We start from the raw sequence: 13290 nt of genomic DNA on the forward strand, positions 1-13290 counted from the left end.
GAAGTGATCATATAACTGAATTTGAAAACTCATATTTCAAGTTATTTTATGAAAAGATTGATATCTTTCATAACTTTTTTTTCACCGAGAACATCTCAATAAAATGAGGTATTTGAAAGAAAAGAATCAAAGTTTATAAGAAATGGCTAGAATGCTTTTTTGCGAATTTTTTTTACCAAAATAGTTCTAGGAAAAAGTAGTAAACACTGTTTGGTATATCCAAAACAAAATATTGATATGACTAATATTGAATAAGACTCTTTATGATTTGTGGAGGGAAGAAGATCCAACTTATTAGATTTTCATCCATTTGGATGTGAATATTATTTCAATAACACTAAGATCAACTTAGGAAGTTTGATTCCAAAATGGATAGGAGTATTTTTCTTAGGTATTTTGATACTTCAAAGGCATATAGAGCTTTTAACTCCAAAACCTCTAGTTGAAGAATCAATGCAAGTTAAGTCTAACGATACTATAATGATTGATAGAAAATTATCATATCTAGAAGAGGAATTAGTAGAATTGTAGATAGAATTTGATAAGACAAATGGGACAGTCACAAATTAGCACATGATTATTGAGATTGAAGGTTAGACAAACCAGTGAGATGATGCCTCTAGATCTGACAAGGATTAGATGTTCATCAACTATAACCCTCAAGATTAAATATTGGGAGATAAGACTAAAAGAATTATAAAAAGATTTGCCATCAAAGACAATGTGTCTTATGCACTAGTCTTAGAAATTGAGCTAAAGATAATAGACGAAGCACTCAAGGATAACGATTAGATTCTAGCTATGGAAGAAGACCTTCATCAGTTTGAGTGAAGTGATGTTTGGACACTTGTTCCAAATCCTAAGCTCCAAAGTATTATTGGAACTAGATGGGTATTCAGAAACAAGTTATATGAACGAGGTAAAATGGTAAGAAATAAAGCTAGGTTAATAACTCAAGGCTATAATCAACAATAAGGTATATATTTCACTAAAACCTTTGCACTTGTTGCCAGACTTGAAGCTATCAAGATTATGCTAGCCTTCGTAGCTCATAAAGATATAAGACTTTTTCAAATGGATGTAAAGAGCACCTTTCTAAATGGAATTATTGAAGAGGAACTCTATGTTAGACAACCTCCTAGTTTTGAAAATCCTTTTATAAAAGATCATGTTTTTAAACTTAAAAAAGATCTTTATGGTTTGAAGAAAGCTTTGAGAGCTTGGTTTAAAAGATTAAGTAATTTCTTAATCAATAATGGTTTTATGAGAGGTAATGTTGATACAATCCTTTTTAGAAAAAATTTTGGCACAAATTTTATAGTAGTTCAAATTTATGTTGTTAATGTTATTTTTGGTGCTACTAATGAATCTCTGTGTGAAAATTTTTCTAAGCTTATGCATATGAAGTTTGAAATGAGAATGATGGGTGAACTCAAGTTCTTTTTAAGAGTATAGATCAAGCAAATAAGTGAATGACTTCTTAAGAAAACTATTTTTTGAGAAATCAAAGTCAGGTATGATTCAATAATCTCCTTCTTTTGATAATGACAAAACTTAGAGGCAATTCTTTTAGAAGATTGTATATTTCTCGATAGTTACAAATATAATTCTCAAATTAAGTATACGATTTTCAACGATCACAAATTAACCCCCCCCTCAATTTATGGATTATAAACATCATACATTATACAACTCCCTCTCAACATATGCATATATTGATTAATCAATTAGCTATAAAAATGCATGGGAGAAATATGAATTAAATCAGTTATTGTTGAGCTTCATGCATGGTGAATCAAGTTGTGAGAGTTTTGATGATAACAAAAGTTCTGAGAGCCTTGAAGATAACAAAGGACATAATCTAATGAAGACATGAAGATCATGAAAGAAATATGTAATACGAGTAGTTTATGTGTTCTTATATGTTGAGCTTATTGTTTATGCATGAGTGTGCTTTGTGCATGAGTTGATCTTAATCCAAATGGTCTAAGAATGAGTATGATGATGTTTAAAAGTAACATGGAAAGTTTTTGAAGTGTGAAATCGAATTTTTGAAAACTAACTCAAAATAATCGATTATTACTAACTATAATCGATTATTCAAGTTAAAAGAGCCTTGCTGTAATAATTGATTATCTGTGAAATAATCGATTATTCCAGAAAGTACTCTCTGCGTAAAAAAGTTGAGTTATAGGTACTCTTTTTTGCATAAAAAAGTTGAGTTTGGGTTAAATCCTAAATATATCTCTTTAAGAAGAACAAATGTACAAAAAAAGGGTGTTGACGTTGTTGGTCCCGCTCTATTGTTGTAAGTTGGCACCACCTCATGTTGTGGTTCAATTCAAGGTTTGCATTTTGATGTGGTAGGGTCCATGACCTTTGGAAGGGATATAAAGGCATAAAAAGGCACGAAGTCGTTGGTGTGTAGTACCTAAAAAGTGTAAGACTCTAAAAAATAAATAATAAATAATAAATAAATAAAAGAGAGGGCCAATTGACCAAATAATCTTTCTTGCAAATAGAGTGAGTGTAGTTGAGAAAGATCTATCACTCTGCTCTGGTATGGACCCGTCATCCTCAGCCACACTTTTTTTCCTTAAAACTTTATTGTGTTAATTTTGTAGACAAAATTACCAAAAACAAAACAAAAAGGCTTATGTTTGTCTCACAAGAGAAAACAACCTTACAAAAGAAAATCAATTGCATTCACATCGAGCTAGTTAATTGTATCAACTAATTTAATTACCTGTTTGAAAATCAAATTTGATTTCGATTAATAAATGTAGCTCCTATGTTTAACTGTTCCATTCATTTATTTACCAATATATACAGTGCATTTAATGCAGGCAAAAAACTGAACTAGCCAGTTTTGAATTGTGGTGGCATGTGAGTCACCTTGTGTTGGTGGTAGCATATGCATATGATATATAGTTAAGATCAAGGGTTGCCTGAAACGACAAATGGTATTACTTAATAAAGGGTAGGGTAGTAAAGACTAGGGAGGATGAGAAGAAAGTGTGGAGGAAAGTGGGACTAATGATCGAGATATATTAGTGGTGGTAGAGTGTGCCACATTAATTGTAACTTCATAATGCAATCTTGGTTTTCCCATTGTCGAGGGACACCAACCTCGTGATAAGGTATTCCATAGGTTTGGAGTATAAGAAGATATTTGCATGCCCAAATAATTGTATGTTATATCATGGTGAGTTTGAAGGGTTGCATCAGTATCCAAGGTGTGGGTTGTCACGATATAAAAAGAAATAAGGTGATTCTGATTATGATATGAGCATTGAGGGTCCTCCGACGAAGGTTTTATGGTATTTGCCAATTGTTCCGAGATTGAAGCGTTTGTTTGCTAATGTAGATGATGCAAACTTGATGAGGTGGTATAAAGATGAGAGGAAATGAGATGGACAACTTAGACATTTAACAAATTGCTTGCAATGGAAAAAAATTGATTACATGTTTCCAAATTTTGGCTAGGAGCCAAGAAATGTTAGACTTGGATTAGCTACAGATGGAATGAATTTGTTTGGTAATTTAAGAACTAAGCATAGTTCATGGCCTATTTTGTTGGTAGTTTACAACTTACCAGCATAGTTATGCATGAAACACAAATATTGATGTTATCTATGATGATTTATGGTCCAAGGCAACTAGGAAATGACATGGATGTTTACTTAAGTCCATTGGTTGAAGACTTAAAGATGTTGTCGGAGGAGAGAATTGATGTGTTTGACAGGTATTCAAATGAATCATTCAGGTTGCATGTCATGTTATTTGCACAATCAATGACTTTCTAGCATATGAAAACTTGTGCGGGTATAGTGTTAAGGGGCATAAAGCTTTTCCCTATATGTGAAGAGGGCACTTGTTACCATCAACTGCATAATTGGAAAAAGTCAGTTTACCTAGGCCATCGAAGATTTCTTAAGCCTAACCATCCATATCGAAGGTTAAACAAAGCTTTTAATGGATGTCAAGAATATGAAATTGCTCCTATTGCATTAATTGGTGAGGAGGTTTATGAACGGGTAAAGAATTTAAATGTGGTACTTGGAAAAAAGAAAAAATAATTGAAAGATAGAAACATATGGAAGAAGAAGTCGATATTTTTTTATCTTCCATATTGGAAAGTTCTTGATGTTAAACATTGCAGTGATGTCATGCATATTAAGAAAAATGTATGTGATAGTGTAATTGGAACGCTTCTCAAAATTCAAGGCTAGACCAAAGATGGACTCAACTCCCATCTTGATTTGCAATTCATGGGAATACGATAACAATTGTACCCACAACCTAAGGGTAAGTGAACATATTTGCCCCCAACATGTCACACATTGTTAAAAATGGAGAAAACAAGTTTCTGTGAGTGTTTATATGGTATCAAAATGCTGCATGGTTACTCTTTCAATGTCAAAAGTGTAGTATCAATGAAAGATTTGAAATTAGTTGGCTTGAAGTCTTACGAATGCCATGTATTGATGCAACAATTTCTTCCTATCGCTATATGTGACATTTTACCTAAAAATGTGAGACAAGTCATAACTAGGCTTTGCTTATTTTTCAATGGCATATACAACAAAGTAATTGATCCTCAAAAGTTGGATGAGTTGGAAGATTAAGCCATTCTAATATTGTATCAATTAGAGATGTATTTTCCTCATTCATTTTTTGACATTATGGTTCACTTAATTATCCACTTGGTTAGGGAGGTTAGGTTATGTGGTCTTGTATTTTTGAGGTGGATGTACCCAATTGAGCGATACATGAATATACTAAAAGGGTATGTGAAGAACCAACACCGTCTAGAAGCATCCATCATAGAAAGGTACATTACAGAGGAAGCAGTTGAGCTTTGTACTGAATACATGTGTCAAGTTGAATCAATAGGCATTCCTAAGACCTGTCATGAAGGACAAAGTGTTAGGAAGGGTATAATAGGCACAAAATTGAGAAGCATGATGCAAGAAGAAATGCTTTAAGCACATTTGTATATATTGAACAACATTGATGAGGTTCTTCCTTATTTAAATGCCCAAAAAGACTTAGTGAAGGGAAACAACCCACGAATGCCTGAGAAATAGGTTTTGAACAAGCATAACAAGACTTTCACGGAGTGGTTCAAAAAGAATGTTGGGACAGATTTAAATGTTTCTAAAAATTTACAATGGTTCACAAAGGCCTAACTTTGATGTATTTACTTTCTGTGGATATGACATTAACAATTACTCATTTTATATAAAGGCACAAGATGACAAAAGTACTATGCAAAATAGTGGTGTTATGATAGTTGCTCAATGTATGTATTTTTCAACCCAAAATGATAAGAACCCCATTGTCCATGTGTTATTTCAGAGTTATTGAACACATATGGGAGGTTGATTATGGTTCATTCCAAGTACCTGTATTTAAATGCAAGTGAGTTGATAGTAACAGTGGTGGCAAAATTGATGAACTTAGATTTACCTTGGTCGACCTTAATAAAGTTGGTCATAAGGAAGAGCCTTTCATCATGGCTATCCAAGTAAAACAAGTGTTTTATGTCACTGATACATCTAATAATAGGTGGTTAGTTGTTCTACATGGTAGGAGTAACAATGTAGGTGATGAATTTAGAGATTCAATTGATATTGTGGATAATCCTTTGTTTTCAACACGTGAGCCAACTATTGATGAGAAAGATGATGTTGATGATGTACATGCCACTCGTGATGATCATCAAGAAGGAATATGGGAGATAATTCAAACTTGATCATATTTCCTAAATAGGTTATTATAGTTTTTTTTATTAACTTCTATTTATACTTATATTTTTGTTGTCATTTAAGTACTATTTGTTATAAATTCAATTTATACTAATGACTTGTAATTTTTTTTTTGTATTAACAAACAAATATGAATGAATATATCAAGACTCTCCTTTAGGCTCTACACAAATTATAACCAAGAAGAAAGTCAAAGGTTCCACTAGAGTGAAGAATGTCACATTCAAACACCTCCATGAGGAGAGGTTGCATGTTGATATTGATGAGATCACTAGGAAACCTATGGGGGACTCAACTGTCCAATTTATGAGTATCATGGGGGGTTCATGCTAGAACCAAGGTTTCTATTTTATTCCCTAATTGGGATCATGAAAATGAGGCTATCAAGAACCATATTTGGGTAGATGTTACGGCAAAATTTCATGTACACTCAACATTTTTCATTATTAAACTTCATTAAGATGTTAACATGTACAAACTCACTGTTATCATAAATATAGGAAACTTGAGACATTCCTAGGACAAAGGACATGAAAAGGAAGACCCTCTCTATTGTGGCTGAGAGGTGGAGGGCATATAAGCTAGACTAGCCTTACGAACAATTACATTTTTGGGAAGAAGAAAGGTGAATTTCCTGGTCATAAAACCCCCACTATAGACCAGGAGACATGGAACACATATGTAGAGTCTAGAATGACTGAATAGATTTTGGTAAGTTAGGATTATATGCATTGTTATTTGTGTTATTGAGAATATTATTTTTTACCCTTAATCTCATTATATGATACTTTTATAGGAGAAAAGAAGAAGGCGCAAGAGATTCAGGCAAAGAATGATACCATTGTTGTGATGTTTCGTGGGGGTTATCCATGGCTTAAGAAAAAGCTGATGGAAGAAAAGGCTATGAAGCGTCAAGCTAGCCAAGATGCGACTACAGTTAGTGATCCTCCTTCGATGATGAGCGACCCAAATAGGTCCCTTGGACTTCGAAAGTATTTGACAAACCTAGTAAAATACCTTTGTATATAAGTTAGAGTGACATATAAGAGATTACTAACGATCATTGTGTATTGAACATATGAATTTTGCAGTTATGGTTGTTGTAAGTATTTAAATTATTTTTAATTATTTTTTTTATTTGTTCTAACTTTGTTTCTAACCTTGTATGTTTATCCATAAATTGAGTGTGTATAAAAGGAATGATCATATATATGGATTTTTGGAACCTGAGTCAATCCAAAAAAGTGGTAACATGGTGGAAGAAACACATGCTTACATCCAAAATTGGATGTCTGACTCAAATAAAAAAGTTTACTTAGCCTCTTATTTTTTTGAGTAAGTCTACTTTCATATAATTGTTTATAAATTTTTTTTTAAAAAAGTATTCACTATTACTAATAGTTTCTCAGTGCAGTACTCATTGATAGCTTCTAATTATTTGTCCTATGGACAATATAGTTGTATGCATTTGTTCACTACATAAACCTCCTCCTATGGAATTCAGACAATTATTAGATAAGTAAGTTGTTTAAAAGCATCCATTTTCTATTATTGATTATCAATATATTTGATTTTAAACTACAATCATAATATCATTTTATCACTAGGGCCATGGAAGGATATCATATACTAAAGTGTTTAAAATTGGAGAAAAAAATGAGTTGGGTCTCTCCTAAAGTAAGATATTTTAATTCCAACAATAATAATTTTTAGGATGTTTTTTTAATTACCATTACTATTGAAATTGATTTTATTTCTTTTCTAGTCTCATAAACAAAAAGGAATTATGAGTGTGAATACTAAGTAACGAAGAAAATGCATACCATTGTTGATTAACAAATAGTATCTGGGTGGGTTGAAGTAAATTTTATAATTTTGAAAGTTTTTATTTTAAGTTCTGATTTTATGTTTTATGAATTATTACTAATTGTTCTAATTTTTCTTAACAGATATTTATAGATTGATCACCATTGGCATTAGAAGATATAAACACCATTAGGGCGCAATAAACCACATTTTTCATTGATCATTACGTTAACTAGTTTAGACTTACATTTTATAGTGTTGCATTGAATAGTTATGATTTATGTTTCATTGAGTGATGGAGCACATTTATGTATTACATGTATTTAAAACTTTTTGATTATATATGTGGTCAACATTTATCATCCCTTCCCATTTGTATGTAATTTGGTTCCTTGAGAAGTAACATAGAAAATGTAAACATTTTAGTTAATTGAAAGCATTTGAATTGCCTAATATTTATTAATTTGCAAATTTTGTTCTAGGAAACTCCCAAAACAAGTAAAATATTTTTAAAAAAATTCACCACTTTTAAGATCGGTTATGCCACAACCGATCTTAAAAATTGGACTTTTAAGATCAATTATGGAACAATCAATCTTAAAAATTGGACTTTTAAGATTGGTTATGGAACAATCGATCTTAAAAATTGATACTTCAAAAGGTTCCATTTAAAAGCCACGGATTTTAAGATCGATTGTTCGATAATCGATTTTAAAAGACAAGACTTTTAAGATTGGTTAGTAACTGATTTTAAAAGTGTAGTTTTTAAAATCGGCTCTTTTAAGATCAATTGGAAAACTGATTTTAAATGTTAAAAATAACCGATTTTAAAAGTCTTCTTTCCACTAGCGCTCTCAATCATCCTTAATTTCTTCATCTATTATGGCTACAGGTTTAAGATTGTAAACCCTAAATTATTGAATTTGAGATTTAGAAAAATGAGTGATCATTTTGAAAGATTTCAAGCAAGGATATATTAATCAAATATGAATGTTTCTGCCATGTTTAATAAATTGTAAAACTCTTCCAGTAGAAGTGCGGAAGAACTTAGTGGTAATGGTCCTCTCTATTACTATGAAATACGAGAATGAGAGTAGATATAAAAAAAGTAATCCAAACGTCATTTTAATTATTTATCTAAATCTACTTAGTTTGTAATTGTTACATACCAACTAGGTGAGAGAAAACGTATCAACACAATAATTAACTATTGGCTAGTCATGAAAGTAATAGAGTTAGAAATTAAATATAATATAATGACTAATTAACTTGCTTAACGAAATTAAACTTTTTGGACCCATATATACCACAAAATCTTTCAATTGACGACCGATTACCCACTCTCTACCATCTTTCAAGGATTAACCACAAAATTAATGTATTCATATATTATATGTTACTTATTTACACTTAAAGTAATAATTCATCACTAATTAATTCATATACAGTTATATTTAAATATAAATTAATGGGTTGGAAAAAATAAAAATAAAAGTAAGAGGGACATCAGGTTTGGGGAGGGGTAGAATTTTAGAGAGAAACAAGTATCATTGCAGTAAATTATCTCATGGAGTTACCTTAAATCAAAATCACCTTATGTGCACTCAACATATAAGTTACTTACAGCCGTGTTTACAAAAAGGAAAATCTCAAGAAGTGTCATATTAGTAAATGATTTTATTTATTATTAGTTGAAAAAGAAATCCCTATGAACATTAATTATTTATTATTATTTTTCCATCTTAAAGAAAACATAAATAGTTACTATAATGAAATCTACGTTAGTCCTGGGTCGAACTAGAAATCGAGGGATAATGAGAAAATGATTACTAAATTGGAAAAGGAAAGAGTTGCTGTTCATTTCTGACATTTTTTTGTTGACCATTTTTGACTATTTGAAGCTTCACCCCCTTCCCTCGGGCATACGTCAACCTTACCTATAATTTTCAAATCTGAAATATTCATTATTTACTCCTAAATTGTTTTTATATAAAAATATTGGATTTAGAATAATATATTTAAATATTTTAACTTATTAAAATTTTGATACATAAAATTATAAATAAGAGATGTCATCTTCATAAATATCGAAAAGGTACCAATGACATGTAGGATCCTTATCAAATAGGTACCAATGACATATATGTTTAAATGCAATAACTTATCAAATTTTAATAACTTATATAATAATTTCTTATAAAATTAGAATTTATTGAGAAATATTTTAATGAAGTTATTTTATTTTCCAAACAAGCACTAGTAATGGATTTTGAGAAGTATGTGATTTGAACTTAACATGATGTGATACATTTAAAAGGTCACTTTAACCTAAATATTAGATAAATTTGAATTAGATTATTAGTGAAATCAATTATTTTCACTAAAAAAATTAGTTATAATATACAGAAAATTTTATGATCAAATCTTGTTATTACTAATGTAAATTTTATTGACAAAAGAATTGAAAAAGAAATAAACTTTAACACTAAAATCAGTCTAATAATAAAATATTTATTACATTATTTACATTTCATCACTCTTGGTTGAATCTTTACGAAAGAATTATTTACATTTCAAGCATTTACTCATTTTCACCATATTTTAGCTATGTTGGAGTTCTTAGAAAAACTTAGACAATGTTTATCAGAATTCAACTTCAGTTAGCATTTTACTTCAAAGCCATGGATATGTAAATAACTTTGTTCCTTCCTCTTATATTTAAAATTACACTATTTCGTGCAGAAAAATAAGTGTCGCCAACATTTTTATACATTTTTATGTGAATAATAGTTTGTTAATGACCATGAATAGGAAAGAAAATAAACTTCTTAAAAAAAATCTTTTTTCTTTTTGCGACTTTCACTGAAAGCTAATTTTGAACCATATATATTATCAATTTTATGATTTTAGTATTTGTAATAATATATCTATTCTTATATCATCACCTTTGAAATTCCACTCCAAATATTTAATGCATCCTCTGAAATCCCAAAGTTGATGGTACGGAATGAATAAGTAAATGAGGGCCACAGGCCACTAAAAGAGTTAATTTGACCATATATAAGTGAATATTTATTCACATTAAAACGAAATAAAGTATAATGCAAGTTAATATGAAAAGAAAGAGAGGAGTATAATTTTTTTCATAAAACGTAAGACGATATAGTTTAAGTATAATTTATCTTTAAAAACATTATTTTGCATGCACTAACTATTTTATATATAGTTTAATTGACTACGACTAGGTTTTCTCCCGACCTCACCTATTTATGTTTCGAGTGTAACCTAACTGCTTTTATTTAATGTTAAATGGATATTTTTTCTTTTTAACAAAAATGCAAACCAAAATCGTAAAATATTAATTTTTATATATAAAACACAAATGAATATCTTAAAAAAATATTTTTCAAAAATATTTTTAATAAGAAATTTTTTAATTATATTTTAAACTTTATATCAAATTATTTAAGAATTAAAATTTAATATTATTAAAATAAATTATCAATAAATAAAACTAATTTTATATTATAATATAAATTTTTATTATAAATCTAAAATATAATTTATATATTTAAAATATCTATTTATTTCAATTTTAAATACAGTTTATATATTTAAATATAATATTTATTTATTTACATATTTTATTTTAAATTTTAGTTATATATTATAAATATTTAATTTATGTGTTGTACATACTAAAATATTTGTAATATATATATATATATATATATATATATATATATTTATTTATTTAATAGATTTCAACCTGAGTCTGATCATGAGAACTTGCATCTACAGGAGCTTTTTGGTCCACCAAATATGACTATACTTTTGTCCCTTTCCCTTCTTAATATAGTAATGTTAGCGGCATCCAATTCAATAATATTTTTATACATAATAATTATATTACAGAAAACAGAATTCCAACATAATACTATGTCTACATTATATCTCCACTATTAGGTTGATAATAAGATATCAACTTAAGATTATCTCATTACTAAGTTGAGTGTATGATTCTAATTTAATAGTATATATATATAATTAAATTTGTATTTTTGTATTTAAATAATCTACTTTGATTAATTCCTATAAATTTATATCACAAGTACTGAAGACTGGTTTGATTGATAAAATACATATAATTTTGATAATATACTTCGGGATCATATTGTAATTTTGGTATCCATAAATTAATATAACCATCACTTAATTTTGAGATATTTTCTTAACATCAAATATTGAATACCATTCATGAATTGTGGTGATACATAGTAGTTTTTTTTATTTATTTTTATTATTATTATTTTTAAAGAATAGTTACATAATAGCTTAAAACAAGTCAAAACTTTTTCTTAACTTTCTTTCTAACTATGATGATGAATCTCTTTTGGAAATTGTATGTACAAAATATATATTCTTTGCACAATATTCGGATTCAAATCCTTAATGTAAATCTTATATTTTTTTATCAGTGTTTTAACATAAATCCAAGACATGGTGCAAATTACCAAAATCTCTTTCTATTAAACCGATTCTAATAATAAGTTTATTTCATTGTTTTATTTTACATCCGAATCATTAATTTTTAAGTTGGCTTTTATACGGCAGATTAACATTACTTAACTTATTCGATTAGTAAAAGTGTGTGAATTGTAGCAAATCTTTAAGTACCAATTTCAATTTTCATATGAATAAGAAAAACCTAAACCCATTATAGGAAACCATAAATTGACTATTCCTACTCATCCTTTTAATGAGTCAAGACTGGTTTCAAAACTGAGCTACCACGGGCATATTACTAATGAATACGAAATTAAATTTGTATATTTTCTTTCTTGGAAAGCACTTGTACTTGTACACTTGGTGCCATTGATTTGTTGTTGTCAACGTGTAGCACTGTTCAGATTATTGGAATCGTGTGGGAGGAGAAAAGTAGTTGTACAACTTTTGAGGGGGAGATGCAGCAAAAATTGAAGAAGAAACAAACTTTTCATGTGTGTTGACGAAGGTGTCAAGCTAAGGAGAGGTGACCGTCACCAGCAGCACCATATGCACCACTAGTCCATTTCTCTCATTAGATTCAAAAACATGAGTGAGACTATGCAATACTAGGGTTTCCATTATTGAATTTGAATTCATGTCCATTTCTATATTTTACTAGAATATATTATAGAACTTTATTAGGCTGCTGCTCAATCATGGTCAAGGTTGGGTAGTTAGTAGATGACCAATTAAGTAGATTTTTCTTTTTTCTTGAAAAATAGTCATATATTTTTACTAAATTTCTAAGAGAATTTTTCAAAGTAGAACTTCTTTTGTTTTCTCATTCTAAAATTAATCATTACCAAATATAAGTTTTGACCTCTAAGCTTATTTTGTTTCCTTGATTAGAAAGTATGTAATGTATTATTAGTATAAAATATAATTTTATATTATCAGTGAATCAAATATCATTGTTAATATGATACTTTATTAATTTATTTATTATAAAAGTTAATAATTTATAATAAATAATAGTTTATAATTTTATGACCATGTAAATTTTACATTGTCGTTACATCATTATTAAATTCATATAACTTATGCAGTATTTAACCTAATTTTTAATATTATTTTTAGCATGAATTAATCATAAAGCGGTCCAGATGGGAGCAGTGAGAAAAGTCAATGTGGTCCATTTGATGTAAGTTACAATTTTAATCTTTTG

This window comes from Cajanus cajan, chromosome 10 (assembly GCF_000230855.2).
Source record: "Cajanus cajan strain Asha chromosome 10, NIPB_CcT2T_4, whole genome shotgun sequence".
Lineage (NCBI taxonomy): Eukaryota > Viridiplantae > Streptophyta > Magnoliopsida > Fabales > Fabaceae > Cajanus > Cajanus cajan.